Below are 18,774 nucleotides of genomic sequence, written 5' to 3'. Positions count from 1 at the left end.
TGCTAAAATGTGCAATGCGGTACTATGTACATTTTTTAATACCTGTTGCAGATAGCCTTGGCATCAGTTTCTGGTAATTGCAGCATCAAAGGCGTTAAATTCCCGGGACTACAGAATACTGTTTTAAAATAAATTGAAATGTATGAACAGGTTATATTTATCAGTAGGCACTGCTGCGCTGAAATAAACGCTGCTACCATCATGAAAACATCTCTAGATTGCTGTTGCCTCTATAATACAAGTAAGAAGTAATATTGTTTTCTTAATAAAATGAAACCGCAATATTCTTCCTAATACATTAATAAAATAGTATTTCCCCCATAAGAAACTTAACAATGTTATCTGCACAGAACGACTGCCCTTATTTTTAAGTGTATTGCGATTCCACATGTTCTGTTCAAGACAGATGAGGGTGCTTTACGGCAGTTTATGCCGGTTTGGTCAAGAAAGAAAAACCCCTCCGTAAAACAGTGATTTACAAAACCCCATCAAAACCGCTGAATAGTAAAACCAGTGGTTTGGTGCTTTAATCTGCCTGCGAGTTGATGAGGCTTCAAAATCCCAACAAACAGTGGCTTAGTAAATTGACTCCTAACACTAGGCACTAAGGCCCAGATTTATTAAGCCTTGGAGAGTGATACATTTCACGGCAATAAAGTACCAACCAGCTCCTGTCATTTTTCAAACACAGTCTGTGACATGGCAGTTAGGAGCTGATTGGCTTGTACTTTATCTCCGTGCAATTTATCACTCCCCAAGGCTTGATAAATTTGGGCCTTAGTTTTCTCACACCAGCGGTTACTGGAGCTTGTCAAGGATGTCAGTGGTCAGGTAAGAAGAAGTGCAACGGCATTTAGAGATTCAAAGTGAGTAAGAGAATAAGATCGTGTGTCTCAACTTTATCACAGATGGGAGACCGTTTATTTAGTGTGCTCCGTCACTGCTATAGAACAGAGAAAGCCAGTTTAGAAATCCCAAACCGCCACACCACACCACACCACCAGGAGATTATCCCCTAGCAGAAAGCGGGACACCACCAGTGCCTCGGTGAATTATAAATAACACAAAACTTTATTTAGAAATGCACAATGAAAGTAAACATGGCAATCCAGGTGTTGGTGAACTGAAAGCAATTTTAAGAACAACCACGTATTTCCTAAACCTGTTCTTGCTGCACTGTGTTACCTGCAGAGCATCTTTCCATAACTTTTCCCACTGACTTACTTAATAGAAGGATGTAGAGAGGAAATACAGTAGAAAGCAAATCATGGCAACACTGTGGAGACAACAGAATGGCCTGGAGTCGTGGGATTGAATACCCCCTGCAAACTGGAGTCTGAGTCGCCAAACTGCTGGTGACGTGGGTGGGTTACGAAGCCACACACCGCCGGCATTCTGGTGTGTTTTCTGTACATTTGCTGGGATTGCATAAATTGAGAATAATAATATACTAACCCCTACCAACTACCCAAGGGGGGGGGGGGGAGAAGGGGATTGGTATGGGATCAGGAGACAAACGCCAGGATCCAGACAGCCGGAATCCCAGCAGCGAGTGAAGCATGTCCCCCACAGTCTTGATTATTGTCTACCCTTGCGCGAGTGAGCGATATAAAAAATAAAAAAAAAACCTTCAGTAACAGTCCCATCTATCCCATATAAAATTGTCAATTATCTATTTCATGTAATTGACAGGTATCAATCAGTCAACTATTTCATATCCACTCTAAAGACAGAGGAAAACCTTGTTCTCAATGTAAGCAACATGAATAAAACCATCTGTAGTCTATGCAATATCTATTCAAAATGAATGAATAAAAACCAACAAAAGCTATAAGGCTAACGCTGCTCCTTACCTCTATATGGGGTATTCTGCGTCACTAGTTCGGACGCACACAGCCGCTGGCACTGACATTACTGATATGCCGTTCTGTCATTTTGATGGGATGGTAACTAGTATTATATTTTATTTATATGGTGCCACAAAATGTATTATATCTATCTATATATATATATATATATATATATATATATATATATATATATATACATATACATACATACACACACCCACACACATATATACACACGCACGCACATTTATTTATTTATTTTAAGTGCACGGTACCTTTTGTTGCACAATGTAAATAAAATATTATAATGTTTGTTGATTTTTTTTATTAGTTTTTTTTTTCTAAGTAGGGGGTTAAGGTGTATTTCTGGTTTTATCTCACATTAATTATTTAATATATGGGATAGAAATATATTACATAACATATGTTAAATAATGAATGTGAGATAAAACCAGAAATACGCCTTACCCCCTATTTAGGAAAAAATGCCCTGAATGTAAATGAGTGCAGTAACCCATCTGATCCCCGTAATGATATTAATCCAGTATGAATGGCAGAACAGAGCACCTAGATCACAATATCCATTTATTACCAGTGACACACAATAGCCAGTCAGTGTGAGGGGCAGCAGGGATGTACACCCATAGTCCCTACATTACAAGCATCCAATGTAATAGTCAAGAAAATAAATCCATTAGATGAGCCCAGTAAGGTGAGGGGCAGGAATCCAGCCCTCTGTCACCTATGTGAGCCCTATACAATGGGAATGACAGGAACAACCCACAATAGAAAAAAACCCAAAACATCATCTAATGACTGTGACCGACCCCATACACCCATGCCTCATCTATACAGCATATATACATCCAGTGTGAATAACAGGGGGTACAACTCACCTGGACACCACGATCCTTAGCCCAGGTTACATGAATAATACATTTAATAGACCTCTAATAGCTCCAGCCTTTTGCAGAAGTTAAACACCGGAAATTGGCTTTTTAATAAACTTCCTGTCTGCGCTCCAAGCCTCGTTGTGGCTGACATCTGCCTAGCACACCTAAACACTAGAGAGCCACGCTGGCAAACATCGCCGTGGCAACGAGCGCTCTGTCACCGCGCTGTGAAGCCTACGGCCGCCATTATGTCAAAGCCGATTACCTTAACCGTGCGTGAGTAAAGCACCGGTCCCAGTACACCGACGTCCTAAGAGGAAAGTAGTTGTTGTTCTTCAATGTCGCCTTAGCAGGGGCTCCGGCGCCATTTTGGGTAGGACATGCCATTGATTGTCCTACTTGTTTTAAACGTCAATTGAATACCGCAGGCGGCTTGTTATATCAGCCCATACATGTATAAAGACACTGGACTACCGTGTGGTCCGCAAAATCAAAATAATCTTGTTGATGACAATTTATAACTGTTGGTTCCTTGTCATGGCTCCTGCAGTGGGGGCATATTATAATACAGGTGGTTATCTGGTTTCTCCTTAATGCAGTTCTCCTGGATGGATTGCATAGCTTGCAATTTGAGCAAGTATATATAATTTGTTAGCTGTATTATGTCCCTTTGTCTTTTTTTATAGTGATGTATGAAGTGCAAGATAAAAGACTACAAGTCCCATAATCCTGCTGGGGTATCATTTACTTCCAGTGTGGTGTGTATGGGTGATTTCCTTAAGTGTTATGGAGGAGTCTGCATAACGCCTATATCTCCTGCCCTGTGACCAATGTCTGCTTGGAAGGTAAGACAGGGGCTGCTGTGGGTAACTCAGATCACTGATGGCATTGTGAGGGGATTGCCCTTTGGTATGTCACATGTATATCCTGTGGAAATGATACAGAACATTGCTTGATGTCTGCCCACATTCTGACAGGGATTTCTTTTGTAAGGTACTATATTAATATTATGTTACGACTGAGCCACCCATTATATATTGGATTTTTTTGGGGAGGAATTTCAGTTGTTATTGGGACACCTATAAGTCATGGGCGCCTGACTGAAGCTATTTAATTGTTTTGCCAATAGGCGTGAGTTCTGCGGGTGCCAATTACTTCAGCTCAAACCCTTATGAGGTGGCAAGCAGAAATGCACCAAAAGTCGGGCTTTTGGGTGCCCAAACTGCAATATTTTGTACAGGTTTAGCCACTTTATGCGTCTAAATCCGGTGCATTTGGGAGCTACAAGCGCGATAAGTAATGGCCGCCCGTGGCACTCGTACCTTACTTGCCTAGTTTCTGTAAGCTGCGTGCGACTCATGATTTTTTGGGAAGCCCCTCCCTGGAATGGTAGGTGTCTCTCCTGCATCTTGCCCGTTTCTTGGTAAAGCAGGATAGGATAAAATCAATGCGTTTGCGGTTATTAAGTGAAGGGAGCGGGGCTAAAAGATGCAAATCGCAGGCATTTTCCTGTTTGGGGGGCAGGTGTAATGATGTGGCTTGCTGCGTCTCCTCTCCAGGCTTCTCCCTGGGAGGAGACAAAAATAAGTAGGTAAGTATGACACCCACCCATCTGCAGAACAATTTAATATTGCCCGTCGGGCACCCATTACTTTCATGTGCCACAAAACAATTGAATTCCCCCCTATGTATGTACCCAGTAGGGTCATATGCATTGTATAGCTAATACAGGATGTCAACTTGTGCAGAGTTTCAGACAAAAAATTAATATGTTTAATATATATTTAGGATAATGTACTGATACTGCGAAATATGAGAGTATTGGTTTTCATGAAGGTCAGTGTTTCCCAAACTCTGTCCCCAAGGCACCTTAGCAGGTCAGGTTTTAGGGACAGGGCCATCTTAACGTATAAGCACACTGGGCAGCTTCCCAGGGCCACACTATTCTTGGGGCCTTCGAGCAGGTATGGGCTTTGCCAGCAGGCATCTGACCCCAGGCAGGTGCCTCAGGAGATTTTTGGGAAGCAGGTAGAGAATGCTGCCTGACTGCTCTGATTGTGGATTATATGCAGTCAGAGAGGCCAGGCCGCGTTCTCTACCTGCAGCTTAACAGCTGTCAGTATGCTGATTGGTGGATGGCTGGAGCTATTCACCAGTCAGAGTGCTGACAGCCATTCACTGTATGGAAGCATGTTGAGAGAAGGTGCGGGACTGCAAGAGGGGTACGTTAGGATATATATATATTTTATTTAGCATTTATTCCTGTGAATGGGTGGGTAGGGGTCCCAGTGCATTTATTTACCAGGCTTGCAATGCTGTTAAGACTGCCCTGTTTAAGGATATCCATGCTTAAGCACAGGTGACTTAATGAGTAAAACATTCAGTTTGCTGTAACTGTCTGTGCTTGTGCATGGGTATTCTTAAAACCTGGGGGTAGATTTACGAAGGTACATACACATCTTATAATAACTATAAGAAGAACTGTTAATCCAGCCTTGTTTAGAATTCATTACTATTGCCTTCTTAAACTATTGGTTTAAGCCACTGATGATCTATGGCATGGGTCTTCAACCTGCGGCCCTCCAGCTGCTGTGGAACTACACATCCCAGCATGCCCTGCCACAGTTTTGCTATTAAGCAATGCTAAAACTGAGTCGGGGCTTGGTGGGATGTGTAGTTCCACAGCAGCTGGAGGGCCGCCGGTTGAAGACCCATGATCTATGGCTTTGACAAACCTCATCTTAGTAAATATGTTCTCTAGACCAGTGGTTCCCAAACTGGGGTGTTGTGGCCCACTTGCTGAGGTGCCGCAGTTGGTGGTCTAGGTCTAAGTCAAAGGCTTGCTTCAGAGATGGACGCTATTAAGACAGCCGCTGCATCTTTGTACCAAGCCGCTGTGTAAAATGAAGCTTATCCTGTAGGATGCGCCTTAATGAAAAAGGCGCAGCTTCGCATCATCATTAGCATGGCTGCCCGGACACCAATACCGAGGCCAGCAAATCTGCATTGGCTGTGACTCTGACGCATGCGCGGCCCTCCCACCATTGAAAATGTGTCCATCAGTAAATCAGGCTCCAAATTATTTGTGGTCTTTTTAATAGGCAAAAACCAGTTTTGTTATTTGGGAGTGCTAAAACTCTAGCAGGGCATACTGGGATCTGTAGTTCCACAACAAATGGAGGGCCGCACCTCTGCCTCATTCTGTAAAAACACGAGACAACAGGTGACGAAGCTCTGAGATGACTCCTAATAGCCATATTCAAAGAGGGGTGCATTATTCCGTGTAGTAGATGAGTAGTAGTATTTGAGACCTTTTTTCTTATTAACTGTACTACCACTTATAAAATGTTTTTTTCTTCTTTTTTTTTTACCTTCCTATCAGTAGACCCTGTAGCTGCTACATTCTGCCATATTTTCCTGGGGTTTGCTTCTTCCACAATACAAAATAAAACTTGCCACTTTAAAATAGCACTGTGTGAACGGGAGGCCCAATCACATGCCACAATGTCCTGATTGCGTAGATGTGTAGGGGAGATGAGTTGACTCCATGTTGAAAGATCTACTTTCTCCTCAGTGTTGTAATTTAATCTTTTGATTGAGGCCTGTGATTGGTCCTCCTGCTCCTTTTATTTATTTATTTATATATATATATATATATATATATATATATACATATATATATATATACATATATATATATATACATATATATATATATATATATATATATATATATATATATATATATATATATATATATATATATATATATATATATGTGTGTGTGTGCAAGTATGTATACGGGGATAGCATAGTACCATCTGCTCCGAGAAGGTGCAGATTTCAATTTCTCTTGTGGAGTAAAAGTTGTGGTGCTCCTAATAAGATGGTCTTTCTGGGAAGCCGTTACAATGCTGACGCCGGAATCCCGACTAGTGGTGAAATGCTGTCACCGGAATACCGCCATCACAGTCTGTGGGTGTGCAAGTCCGCCCCGCGGTCCGGGACCTGCCCCCCCACCCCCCTCCCCTGCAGACGTGCGAAAGCTTAGCACAGCGGCAATGCTTTTGCACCTGCCGAGTAGCTACCCGCCATGTTTAGGGTCAAAGCAGCTGCGTGTGATGTCACACAGCCACCACGGCCTGCCCCAAAAACGGTCCAGACATGCCAGCGTTGTCCAGAACCCGCCCCAAAAACCGTGCCGTAACGTGGCCGACGCGACCCGTGACCGCCTCTGCCTGTAAATCAGGCAAAAGCGATCGCACAAGTGAGATGCCGTCGTATCTCACTGTGTGCACATGCGCAGTGCGGCTGCTGCCTGTGTACGCTGCTGCTGCAGTGACCGGGTCTGAATTAGGCCCAGTATAATGAAACGGTTCAGAAAATAACTAATTGATTAAAAAACATTACCACACCGCAAAACTGTCTCCTGTATCTAATAATCTATCCCTAGCCGCTGTCACTGATTTGTCATTTTATCATTTTGACATATTTCTGAAAACTGGATTAAGGCCTGATTCAGAGTTGTAAGCTATGCCGATGTTTTTGCAGTTGAGCAATTATCGGTAATCCGCGCATGCACCTTAGTCGCACTGCGCACGTGTCAAGGTACCTTATCGTTGTTGCTCGCGTGAGGATTTATTCTCAAACTGATTAACAGTCAGGAAGTGTTTAAGGGAGGTAACGGTGAGTGGCAGCAAAAACGCAGGCGCATCATGACCGTTCTGCAGGCATGTTTCAGGCTGCAACTGCGATCCCATACACAGAAAACACTCAGCCAGACTATAGGTCTACTCAGACTGGATGCAGTCAGTTTACCTCCAATCAAAATCCCGACGTTCAAAATCCAGACACCAATTGACCGACGGTCAAAATCCCGACAAGGTCAAAATCCCGACATGGACAAAATACCGACATTTAAAATACCGACCAGGTCAAAATACCGACATGTAAAATGCCGGCAGGTCAAAATACCGACATGAGTTTTTTATGATTTTTTTTAAACCGACTTGTCCATCCCAGTGGACCTGGAGGGGGAATATAATAGTGTGCCGAGCGCAGCGAGGCACTGTGCCCGAAGCATGGCGAGCGCAGCGGTACACTTTATATGGTGTCCATGTTGACTTATGTCGACATACACACACAAAACAACAACAAAAAACGCATGTCGGCATTTTACATGTCGGCATTTTACATGTCGGTATTTTGACCTTGTTGGTATTTTAAATGTCGGTATTTTGTCCATGTCTGTATTTTGTCCATCGGTCAATTGGTGTCGGGATTTTGAACGTCGGCATTTTGATTGGAGGTATTTCATACCGATCCCACTCAGACAGTCATTTACGGAAGAATATTATTATTATTATCCTTTATTTATATGGCGCCACAAGGGTTCCGTATCGCCCAATTACAGAGTACATAAACAAATAATCAAACCGGAAAACAGCAACTTGCAGTTGACGATAACATAGGACAAGTACAGGGTAACTAAACATAGCTAGATCTGCAGATGACACTGGGATCAGGTGGCAGAAGACTGCTGAATTTGGTGCAGTTGAAGACTATTTAAGTAAGAAAAAGGCTAAGCACGTGAGGGAAGAGGGCCCTGCTCATGAGAGCTTACATTCTAAAGGGGAGGGGTAGACAAACATGGGTGACACAGATGGGGTACATAGAGAGCATAGAACAGAGGGTTAGAATGAGATTTGGCTGGGTTTGGTGAAGAAGTGGGTCTTGAGACCCTGTTTGAAGTTTTGTGGAAAGTCTGAGGAGGAGAGGTAGGGAATTTCAGAGAAAGGGAGCAGCACGTGAAAAATCTTGGAGGTAGGAGTGGGAGGAAGTAATCCGTAGGCAGGAGAGTCGGCGTGCATTAGCAGAGCGAAGAGGACAGGTGGGAGTGTAAAGGGAGATAAGGTCAGATGTAGATGGGAGAGGAGTGGGTGAGGGCTTTGTAAGTGAGTGTGAGAAGCTTGAAATGGATTCTGAAAGGGAAGGGGAGCCCGTGAAGGTCTTGTACGAGAGGAGAGGTGGATGTAGTGCCAGTCAGGAGGAGATCACAGTAGTCCAGTCTTGAGATGACCAGTGAGTGGATAAGAGTCTTAGTAGCCTCCTGGGTGAGAAAGGGTCTGATCCTGAAAATATTTTTTAGATGAAAACGGCAGGTTTGTGAGAGGTGCTGAATGTGTGGTTTGAAGGAGAGGGAGGAGTCAAGGATTACTCCAAGACAGCGCACTTGGGGGCTAGCGGAGATAGTCGTGCCATCAATAGATAATGAGATTGTAGGAGGTGAGGGAAGATGATCAGCTTGGTCTTAGACATTTTAAGTTTAAGAAAGCGCTGTGACATCCAAATAAAAGCATATGCATTTGTGTACCAGATGCTGAGATTTACGAGGCCGCCGGTGGGCATCTTAGTCAATTTCCAGGCGGCAGCTGCAGCATCATCCTGTACAGTAGCTGCGTACAGATGCACACATTAGCATACAACTATGTATCAGGCCCTGAGGCAAGTTTTTCACAATTAAGCCTGTTGCATTTGTCTAATGCAGCACCAATGCTCACATCACCTTGTCTTCTCTTAAAGCTTGGATTCAGGGTATCTGCTGCAGCATAAAGTGATTGACGACACAATTCAGTGGGGTCAATTCATGTAGGTGCGAACAGAGCAATGGTGTAGAAACTCAGATATTTCTACATTGCCCTATTGGGCTGTGAATAAAAATCAGCGAGCCCCCTCTCTAAGATTATAACATGTTGGAAAGAGTTATGATATGGACAACCTTGGATTTACATTTCTATTACGTCCTAGAGGATGTTGGGGACTCCGTAAGGACCATGGGGAATAGACGGGCTCCGCAGGAGACATGGGCACTAAAAAGAACTTTAGATATGGGTGTGCACTGGCTCCTCCCTCTATGCCCCTCCTCCAGACCTCAGTTTGATACTGTGCCCAGAGGAGACTGGGTGCATTACAGGGAGCTCTCCTGAGCTTCCTGAAAAGAAAGTATTTTGTTAGGTTTTTTATTTTCAGGGAGACCTGCTGGCAACAGGCTCCCTGCATCGTGGGACTGAGGAGAGAGAAGCAGACCTACTTAAATGCTAGGCTCTGCTTCTTAGGCTACTGGACACCATTATCTCCAGAGGGAGTCGGAACGCAGGTCTCCCCTCGCAGTTCGTCCCGGAGCTGCGCCGCCGTCCTCCTCACAGAGCCGGAAGATAGAAGCCGGGTGAGTATGAGAAGATAGAAGACTTTAGAGGCGGCAGAAGACTTCAGATCTTCTTTGAGGTAATGCGCAGCGGTAACGCTGCGCGCCATTGCTCCCACACATAACACTTAACATTTTAAACCTCTGGGACTGGCCAAAAATATATATATAGGTTCTGCGCTGTATATAGGAAATCCCCCGCCAGTTTTAAAAGAAATCGAACGGACCGAAGCCCGCCGCTGAGTGGGCGGAGCTTGATCCCTCAGCACTCACGAGCGCCATTTTCTCCACAGCACACCGCTGAGAAGCTGGTTCCCCGGACTATCCCCTGCTGAACACGGTGACAGAGGGTTTTAAAGAAGGGGGGGGGGGGGGGTACATAATTTGGCGCAGTGAATATATATATAGAATAAAAGCGCTATATCTATCTGGGAATTTTTTCCAGGGTCATTGGCGCTGGGTGTGTGCTGGCATACTCTCTCTCTGTCTCTCCAAGGGGCCTTGTTGGGGAACTGTCTCCAGATTAGAGATTTCCCTGAGTGTGTGGGGTGTCGGTACGCGTGTGTCGGCATGTCTGAAGTGGAAGGCTCTTCTAGGGAGGAGGTGGAGCAAATGAGTGTGGTGTCTCAGTCGGCAACGCCGACACCTGACTGGATATGTGGAATGTTTTAAATGCAAATGTGAATTTATTACACAAAAGGTTGGACAAAGCAGAGTCCAGGGAATGTACAGGGAGTCTAGCCCTGCCTTTCACTATGTCGCAGGGACCTTCTGGGTCTCAAAAGCGCCCACTATCCCAAGTAGTAGACACTGATACCGACACGGATTCTGACTCCAGTGTCGACTACGATGATGCAAAGTTGCAGCCAAAATTGGCTAAAAGTATTCATTATATGATTATTGCAATAAAAGATGTGTTGCATATCACTGATGACCCCTCTGTACCGGACACGAGGGTGCGCATGTTTAAAGAAAAGAAGCCTGAGGTTACTTTTCCCCCTTCACATGAGCTAAATGAGTTGTTTGAAAGGGCTTGGGAAACTCCAGACAAGAAACTGCAGATTCCCAAAAGGATTCTTATGGCGTATCCTTTCCCGGCTAAGGATAGTATACGGTGGGAATCCTCCCCAAGGGTGGACAAAGCGTTGACACGCTTATCCAAAAAGGTAGCGTTGCCATCTCAAGATACCGCAACCCTCAAGGATCCTGCTGATCGCAGGCAGGAGACTACCTTGAAGTCAATTTACACACATACTGGTTCATTACTCAGACCGGCGATAGCGTCGGCTTGGGTTTGTAGCACTATAGCAGCGTGGACAGATACCTTATCGGCTGATATTGATACGCTGGATAAGGAAACCATTTTATTGACCCTGGGTCATATTAAGGATGCGGTCCTATATATGAGGGATGCTCAGAGAGACGTGGGCCTACTGGGTTCCAGAGCCAACGCGATGGCGATTTCTGCTAGGCGAGCCCTATGGACCCGACAATGGACGGGTGATGCCGACTCGAAGAGGCATATGGAGGTTTCGCCTTACAAGGGTGAGGAATTGTTTGGAGAAGGTCTCACGGACCTAGTTTCCACAGCTACGGCAGGTAAATCAACTTTTTCCCCCTATGTTTCCTCACAGCCTAAGAAAACGCCACATTATCGGATGCAGTCCTTTCGGTCGCATAAATCCAAGAGAGTACGGGGATCTTCCTTTCTTGCCAGAGGTAAGGGCAAGGGGAAAAAGCTGCCAACTACATCTAGTTCCCAGGAGCAGAAGTCCTCCCCGGCTTCTACAAAATCCACCGCATGACGCTAGGGCTCCGCTGAGGGAGTCCGCCCCAGTGGGGGCACGTCTTCGACTTTTCAGCCATGTCTGGGTTCAATCACAGGTGGATCCCTGGGCAATAGACATTGTTTCCCAGGGTTACAGGCTGGAATTCGAAGAGGTGCCTCCTCGCCGGTTTTTCAAATCGGCCCTACCGGCTTCTTCCCCAGAGAGGGAGGTGGTTTTAAATGCGTTTCAAAAATTGTGTCTTCAACAAGTGGTGGTCAAAGTTCCCCTGCCTCAGCAAGGGATGGGGTATTACTCAACCCTGTTTGTGGTCCCGAAACCGGACGGTTCGGTCAGACCCATTCTGAATTTAAAATCCTTAAACCTATACTTAAAAAGGTTTAAGTTCAAGATGGAATCGCTCAGAGCGGTCATTGCCAGCCTGGAGGTGGGGGGGGGGGATTATATTGTATCCCTGGACATAAAGGATGCTTACCTTCATGTCCCCATATATCCTCCTCATCAGGCGTTCCTGAGATTTGCTGTACAGGATTGTCATTACCAATTTCAGACGTTGCCGTTTGGGCTTTCCACGGCCCCGAGGGTTTTCACCAAGGTAATGGCGGAAATGATGGTGCTCCTGCGCAGGCAGGGAGTCACAATTATCCTGTACTTGGACGATCTCCTAATAAAAACGAGATCAAGAGAGCAGTTGTTGAACAGCGTATCAGTCTCCCTGAGGGTGTTGCAGCAGCACGGCTGGATTCTCAATCTACCAAAGTCACAGTTGGTTCCAACGAACCGATTGCCTTTCTTAGGCATGATTCTGGATACAGAACAAAAAAGGGGTTTTTCTCCCGATGGAAAAGGCCCAGGAACTCCAGAGCTTGGTCAGAGACCTGTTGAAGCCGAAAAGGGTGTCGGTGCATTTATGCACTCGAGTTCTGGGAAAGATGGTGGCGTCTTACGAGGCCATTCCATTCGTCAGGTTCCATGCGAGGACTTTTCAGTGGGACCTTCTGGACAAGTGGTCCGGGTCACATCTACATATACATCAGATGGTCAGCCTGTCCCCAAGGGCCAGGGTATCTCTCCTGTGGTGGCTGCAGAGTGCTCACCTTCTAGAGGGTCGCAAGTTCAGCATTCAGGACTGGGTACTGGTAACCACGGACGCGAGCCTCTGAGGATGGGGAGCAGTCACACAGGGAAGAAACTTCCAAGGTCTGTGGTCAAGCCAGGAGGCTTGTCTACACATCAACTTACTGGAATTAAGGGCCATATACAACGTCCTTCGTCAAGCGGAGAATTTGCTTCGCGACCTACCGGTTCTGATTCAGTCAGACAACATCACCGTAGTGGCTCATGTAAACCGCCAAGGCGGAACAAAGAGCAGAGTGGCAATGGCAGAAGCCACCAGGATTCTTCGCTGGGCGGAAAATCATGTAAGCGCTCTGACAGCAGTCTTCATTCCGGGAGTGGACAACTGGGAAGCAGACTTCCTCAGCAGACACGATCTACATCCAGGAGAGTGGGGACTTCATCAGGAAGTCTTTGCAGAGATTACAAGTCAGTGGGGACTGCCTCAAATAGACATGATGGCGTCACGCCTCAACAAGAAGCTTCCGAGGTATTGCTCCAGGTCATGGGACCCTCAGGCGGTAGCAGTGGACGCCCTGGTGACACCGTGGGTGTTCCAGTCGGTCTATGTGTTCCCTCCTCTTCCTCTCATCTCAAAGATATTGAGAATCATAAGACGAAGAGGAGTACAGACAATTCTCATTGTTCCAGATTGGCCTCGAAGGGCCTGGTATCCGGATCTGCAGGAAATGCTCACAGAAGATCCGTGGCCTCTTCCTCTCAGAGAGGACCTGTTGCAACAGGGGCCCTGTCTATTCCAAGACTTACCGCGGCTGCGTTTGACGGCTTGGCGGTTGAACGCCGGATCCTAGCGGAAAAGGGCATTCCAGATGAGGTCATTCCTACTCTGATAAAGGCTAGGAAGGAGGTGACAGCAAAACATTATCACCGTATATGGAGGAAGTGTGTGTCTTGGTGTGAGTCCAAGAATGCTCCTCCGGAAGAATTTCATCTGGGCCGTTTTCTTCACTTCCTACAGACTGGAGTGAATTTGGGCCTAAAATTAGGCTCCATTAAAGTTCAGATTTCGGCCCTATCCATTTTCTTTCAGAAGGATTTGGCTTCTCTCCCAGAAGTCCAGACTTTTGTGAAGGGAGTGCTGCATATCCAGCCTCCTTCTGTGCCTCCAGTAGCACCATGAAACCTTAACGTGGTGTTACGGTTCCTTAAGTCTCACTGGTTTTGAGCCGCTTCAAACGGTGGAATTAAAGTATCTCACTTGGAAGGTGGTCATGTTGTTGGCCTTGGCGTCTGCTAGGAGAGTATCTGAGTTAGCGGCTTTGTCTGACAAGAGCCCCTATCTGATCTTCCATGTGGATAGAGCTGAGTTGCGGACTCGTCCTCAATTTTTGTCTAAGGTGGTTTCCTCTTTTCATATGAACCAACCTATTGTGGTGCCTGTGGCTACGCGGGACTTGGAGGATTCCGAGTCCCTTGATGTGGTCAGGGCATTGAAAATTTATGTAGCCAGAACGGCTCGGGTTAGGAAAACAGAGGCACTGTTTGTCCTGTATGCAGCCAACAAGGTTGGCGCTCCTGCTTCTAAGCAGACTATTGCTCGCTGGATCTGTAACCCGATTCAGCAGGCTCATTCTATGGCTGGATTGCCGTTACCAAATTCAGTAAAGGCCCATTCCACTAGGAAGGTGGGCTCTTCTTGGGCGGCTGCCCGAGGTGTCTCGGCGTTACAGCTTTGCCAAGCGGCGACTTGGTCGGGTTCAAACATCTTTGCAAAGTTCTACAAGTTTGATACCCTGGCTGAGGAGGACCTCATGTTTGCTCAGTTGGTGCTGCAGAGTCATCCGCACTCTCCCGCCCGTTTTGGAGCTTTGGTATAATCCCCATGGTCCTTACGGAGTCCCCAGCATCCTCTAGGACGTAAGAGAAAATAAGATTTTAAACCTACCGGTAAATCTTTTTCTCCTAGTCCGTAGAGGATGCTGGGCGCCCGTCCCAGTGCGGACTAAATTCTGCTAGACTTTTATATAGTTTTTGCTTACATAAGGGTTATGTTACAGTTTGATCAGTCTCGGGCTGATGCTGTTTTGTTTCATACTGTTATATGGTGTGGGCTGGTATGAATCTTGCCCTTGGATTAACAAAATCCTTTCCTCGTACTGTCCGTCTCCTCTGGGCACAGTTTCTCTAACTGAGGTCTGGAGGAGGGGCATAGAAGGAGGAGCTAGTGCACATCCATATCTAAAATTCTTTTTTCTCTAACGTCCTAGTGGATGCTGGGAACTCCGTAAGGACCATGGGGAATAGCGGGCTCCGAAGGAGGCTGGGCACTCTAGAAAGATTTAGGACTACCTGGTGTGCACTGGCTTCTCCCACTATGACCCTCCTCCAAGCCTCAGTTAGATTTCGTGCCCGACCGAGGTTGGATGCACACTAGGGGCTCTCCTGAGCCCTTAGAAAGAAAGTATAGTTTTAGGTTTTTTATTTTCAGTGAGACCTGCTGGCAACAGGCTCACTGCAGCGAGGGACTAAGGGGAGGAGAAGCGAACTCGCCTGCTTGCAGCCGGATTGGGCTTCTTAGGCTACTGGACACCATTAGCTCCAGAGGGATCGACCGCAGGCCCAGTCCTTGGTGTTCGGTCCCGGAGCCGCGCCGCCGTCCCCCTTACAGAGCCAGAAGCAAGAAGAGGTCCGGAAAAACGGCGGCAGAAGACATCAGTCTTCACCAAGGTAGCGTACAGCACTGCAGCTGTGCGCCATTGCTTCTCATGCACACTTCACACTCCGGTCACTGAGGGTGCAGGGCGCTTGGGGGGGGGGGGGCGCCCTGAGCTGCAATAAAAACACCTTGGCTGGCAAAAATACCACAATATATAGCCCTAGAGGCTATATATGTGGTAAATACCCCTGCCAGAATCCTGAACAAAGCGGGAGAATAGGCCGCGGAAAAGGGGCGGAGCTATCTCCCTCAGACACACTGGCGCCATTTCTCCTTCACAGATCCGCTGGAAGGAAGCTCCCTGGCTCTCCCCTGCAGTCTACACGTCAGAACAGGGTAAAAACAGAGAGGGGGGGCACTAAATTTGGGCGCAATACATATATAATATAAAAAGCAGCTATAGGGGACATAACTCAGTTAGTCCCTGCATTATATAGCGCTCTGGTGTGTGCTGGCATACTCTCACTCTGTCCCCCCAAAGGGCTTTTGTGGGTCCTGTCCTCATTCGGAGCATTCCTTGTGTGTGTGTCGGTACGGCTGTGTCGACATGTTTGAGGATAATGATGTGGAGGCGGAGCAGATGCCTTTAGAAGGGATGTCACCCCCTGCGGGGCAGACACCTGAGTGGATGGGCTTATGGAAAGTAATGAGTGCACGTATAGACTCCCTATATAAGAAAATCGACGACATGCCAAATGTGGGACAGCCGTCTTTTTAGCTCGTGCCTGCCCAGGCGTCGCATGGGTCGTCAGGGGCTCTAAAACGCCCGCTACCTCAAGCAGACCCAGATGTCGACACTGATACTGACGCCAGTGTCGACGACGATGAGTCAAACCTGATGTCCACTAAGGCCATTCACTGTATGATTGAGGCAATGAAAGAGGTGTTAAACATTTCTGATATAACTACTGGTACCACTAAAAAGGGTATTATGTTTGGAGAGAAAAAACTACCCGTAGTTTTTCCCCCATCAGATGAATTAAATGAAGTGTGTAAAGAAGCGTGGGCTTTCCCTGATAAAAAATTGGTAATTCCTAAGAAGGTACTAATGGCGTTCCCTTTCCCGCCAGAGGATAGGTCACGTTGGGAAACACCCCCTAGAGTGGATAAAGCGCTCACACGTTTGTCTAAAAAGGTGGCACTACCGTCTCAGGATACGGCCGCCCTCAAGGAACCTGCTGATAGAAAGCAGTAGGCGATACTGAAGTCTGTATATACACACACAGGCATTATACTTAGGCCAGCTATTGCGTCAGCTTGGATGTGCAGTGCTGCCGCTGCTTGGTCAGATAAACTGTCAGAAAATATTGACACATTAGACAGAGACACGATCCTGTTAACCATAGACCATATAAAAGACTCAGTCTTATATATGAGAGATGCACAGAGGGAAATCTGCCGACTGGCATCTAAAGTAAGTGCATTGTCCATTTCTGCTAGGAGAGGCTTATGGACTCGTCAGTGGACAGGAGATGCAGATTCTAAAAAGCACATGGAAGTGTTGCCTTATAAGGGTGAGGAATAATTTGGGGATGGTCTCTCGGACCTAGGCCCTCATTCCGAGTTGGTCGGTCGCAAGGCGAATTTAGCAGAGTTGCTCACGCTAAGCCGCCGCCTACTGGGAGTGAATCTTAGCTTCTTAAAATTGCGACCGATGTATTCGCAATATTGCTATTACAAACTACTTCGCAGTTTCAGAGTAGCTCCAGACTTACTCTGCCTGTGCGATCAGTTCAGTGCTTGTCGTTCCTGGTTGACGTCACAAACACACCCAGCGTTCGCCCAGGCACTCCCACCGTTTCTCCAGCCACTCCTGCGTTTTTTCCGGAAACGGTAGCGTTTTCAGCCACACGCCCCTAAAACGCCGTGTTTCCGCCCAGTAACACCCATTTCCTGTCAATCACATTACGTTCGCCGGAGCGAAGAAAAAGCCGTGAGTAAAAATACTTTCTTCATAGTAAAGTTACTTGGCGCAGTCGCAGTGCGAACTTTGCGCATGCGTACTAAGCGGATTTTCACTGCGATGCGATGAAAAAGAACGAGCGAACAACTCGGAATGAGGGCCCTAGTTTCCACAGCAACGTCTGGGAAGTCAGCATTTTTACCCCATGTCCCCTCACAGCCTAAGAAGGCGCCGTTTTATCAGGTTCAGTCCTTTCGGACCCAGAAAAACAGGCGTGGAAAAGGCGGGTCTTTTCTGTCCAGAGGCAGAGGTAGGGGAAAAAAGCTGCAACAAACAGCAGGTTCCCAGGAGCAAAAGTCCTCCCCCGCGTCTTCTTCCAAGTCCGCCGCATGACAGGTACAGTGGGGGGTCGCCTCAAAAATTTCAGCGATCAGTGGGTTCGCTCACAGGTGGATCCCTGGATCCTGCAAATAGTATCTCAGGGCTACAAGCTGGAATTCGAGGCGTCCCCACCCCACCGATTCCTAAAATCTGCCTTGCCAATTGCTCCCTCAGACAGGGAGGCGGTGCTAACGGCAAATCACAAGCTGTATTCTCAGCAGGTGATAATCAAGGTACCCCTACTTCAACAAGGCCGGGGTTATTATTCCACACTATTTGTGGTACCGAAACCGGACGGTTCGGTGAGACCCATTCTAAATTTGAAATCCTTGAACACATACATAAAGAAATTCAAGTTCAAGATGGAATCGCTCAGGGCGGTTATTGCAAGCCTGGACGAGGGGGATTACATGGTATCCCTGGACATCAAGGATGCTTACTTGCATGTCCCCATTTACCATCCTCACCAGGAGTACCTCAGATTTGTGGTACAGGATTGCCATTACCAATTCCAGACGCTGCCATTTGGACTGTCCACGGCACCGAGGGTATTTACCAAGGTTATGGCGGAAATGATGATACTCCTTCGAAGAAAGGGAGTTTTAATTATCCCGTACTTGGACGATCTCCTAATAAAAGCGAGGTCCAAGGAACAGTTGTTGGTGGGAGTAGCACTATCTCAGGAGGTGCTGCACCAGCACGGCTGGATTCTGAATATCCCAAAGTCACAGCTGGTTCCGACGACACGACTACTGTTCCTGGGTATGATTCTGGATACAGTCCAGAAAAAGGTGTTTCTCCCGGATGAGAAAGCCAGGGAGTTGTCATCTCTAGTCAGAGACCTCCTGAAACCAAAACAGGTATCAGTGCATCGCTGCACGCGGGTCCTGGGAAAGATGGTGGCTTCTTACGAAGCAATTCCCTTCGGCAGGTTCCATGCCAGAATCTTTCAGTGGGACCTGT

General features: G+C 46.7%; 2 protein-coding genes across 6 annotated transcripts in view; one reads left to right on the top strand and one right to left on the bottom strand.

The window, feature by feature from the left end:
- LOC135054925 (uncharacterized) overlaps positions 1–2,951 on the bottom strand; it is a 28,176-nt gene extending 25,225 nt beyond the window's left edge. Inside the window, exons 1-2 of one of the 2 annotated variants that reach the window (XM_063958410.1) lie at positions 2,747–2,951; positions 43–118 (exon numbers count right to left, since the gene is read on the bottom strand). The gene's annotated coding sequence lies outside the window, so the exon portion shown is untranslated. The remainder of the gene's footprint in view (positions 1–42; positions 119–2,746) is intronic. The other variant, XM_063958411.1, reaches the window with a different exon arrangement.
- LOC135054926 (oocyte zinc finger protein XlCOF7.1-like) overlaps positions 2,925–18,774 on the top strand; it is a 51,893-nt gene continuing 36,043 nt past the window's right edge. For 2 of the 4 annotated variants that reach the window (XM_063958415.1, XM_063958412.1), the window contains exons 1-2: positions 2,925–3,314; positions 3,430–3,588. The gene's annotated coding sequence lies outside the window, so the exon portion shown is untranslated. Of the gene's footprint in view, positions 3,589–18,774 lie in introns of all 4 variants that reach the window. The other 2 variants (XM_063958413.1, XM_063958414.1) reach the window with 2 other exon arrangements.

This window comes from Pseudophryne corroboree, chromosome 3 (assembly GCF_028390025.1).
Source record: "Pseudophryne corroboree isolate aPseCor3 chromosome 3, aPseCor3.hap2, whole genome shotgun sequence".
Lineage (NCBI taxonomy): Eukaryota > Metazoa > Chordata > Amphibia > Anura > Myobatrachidae > Pseudophryne > Pseudophryne corroboree.
This window is presented reverse-complemented; position numbering and strand designations above follow the sequence as displayed.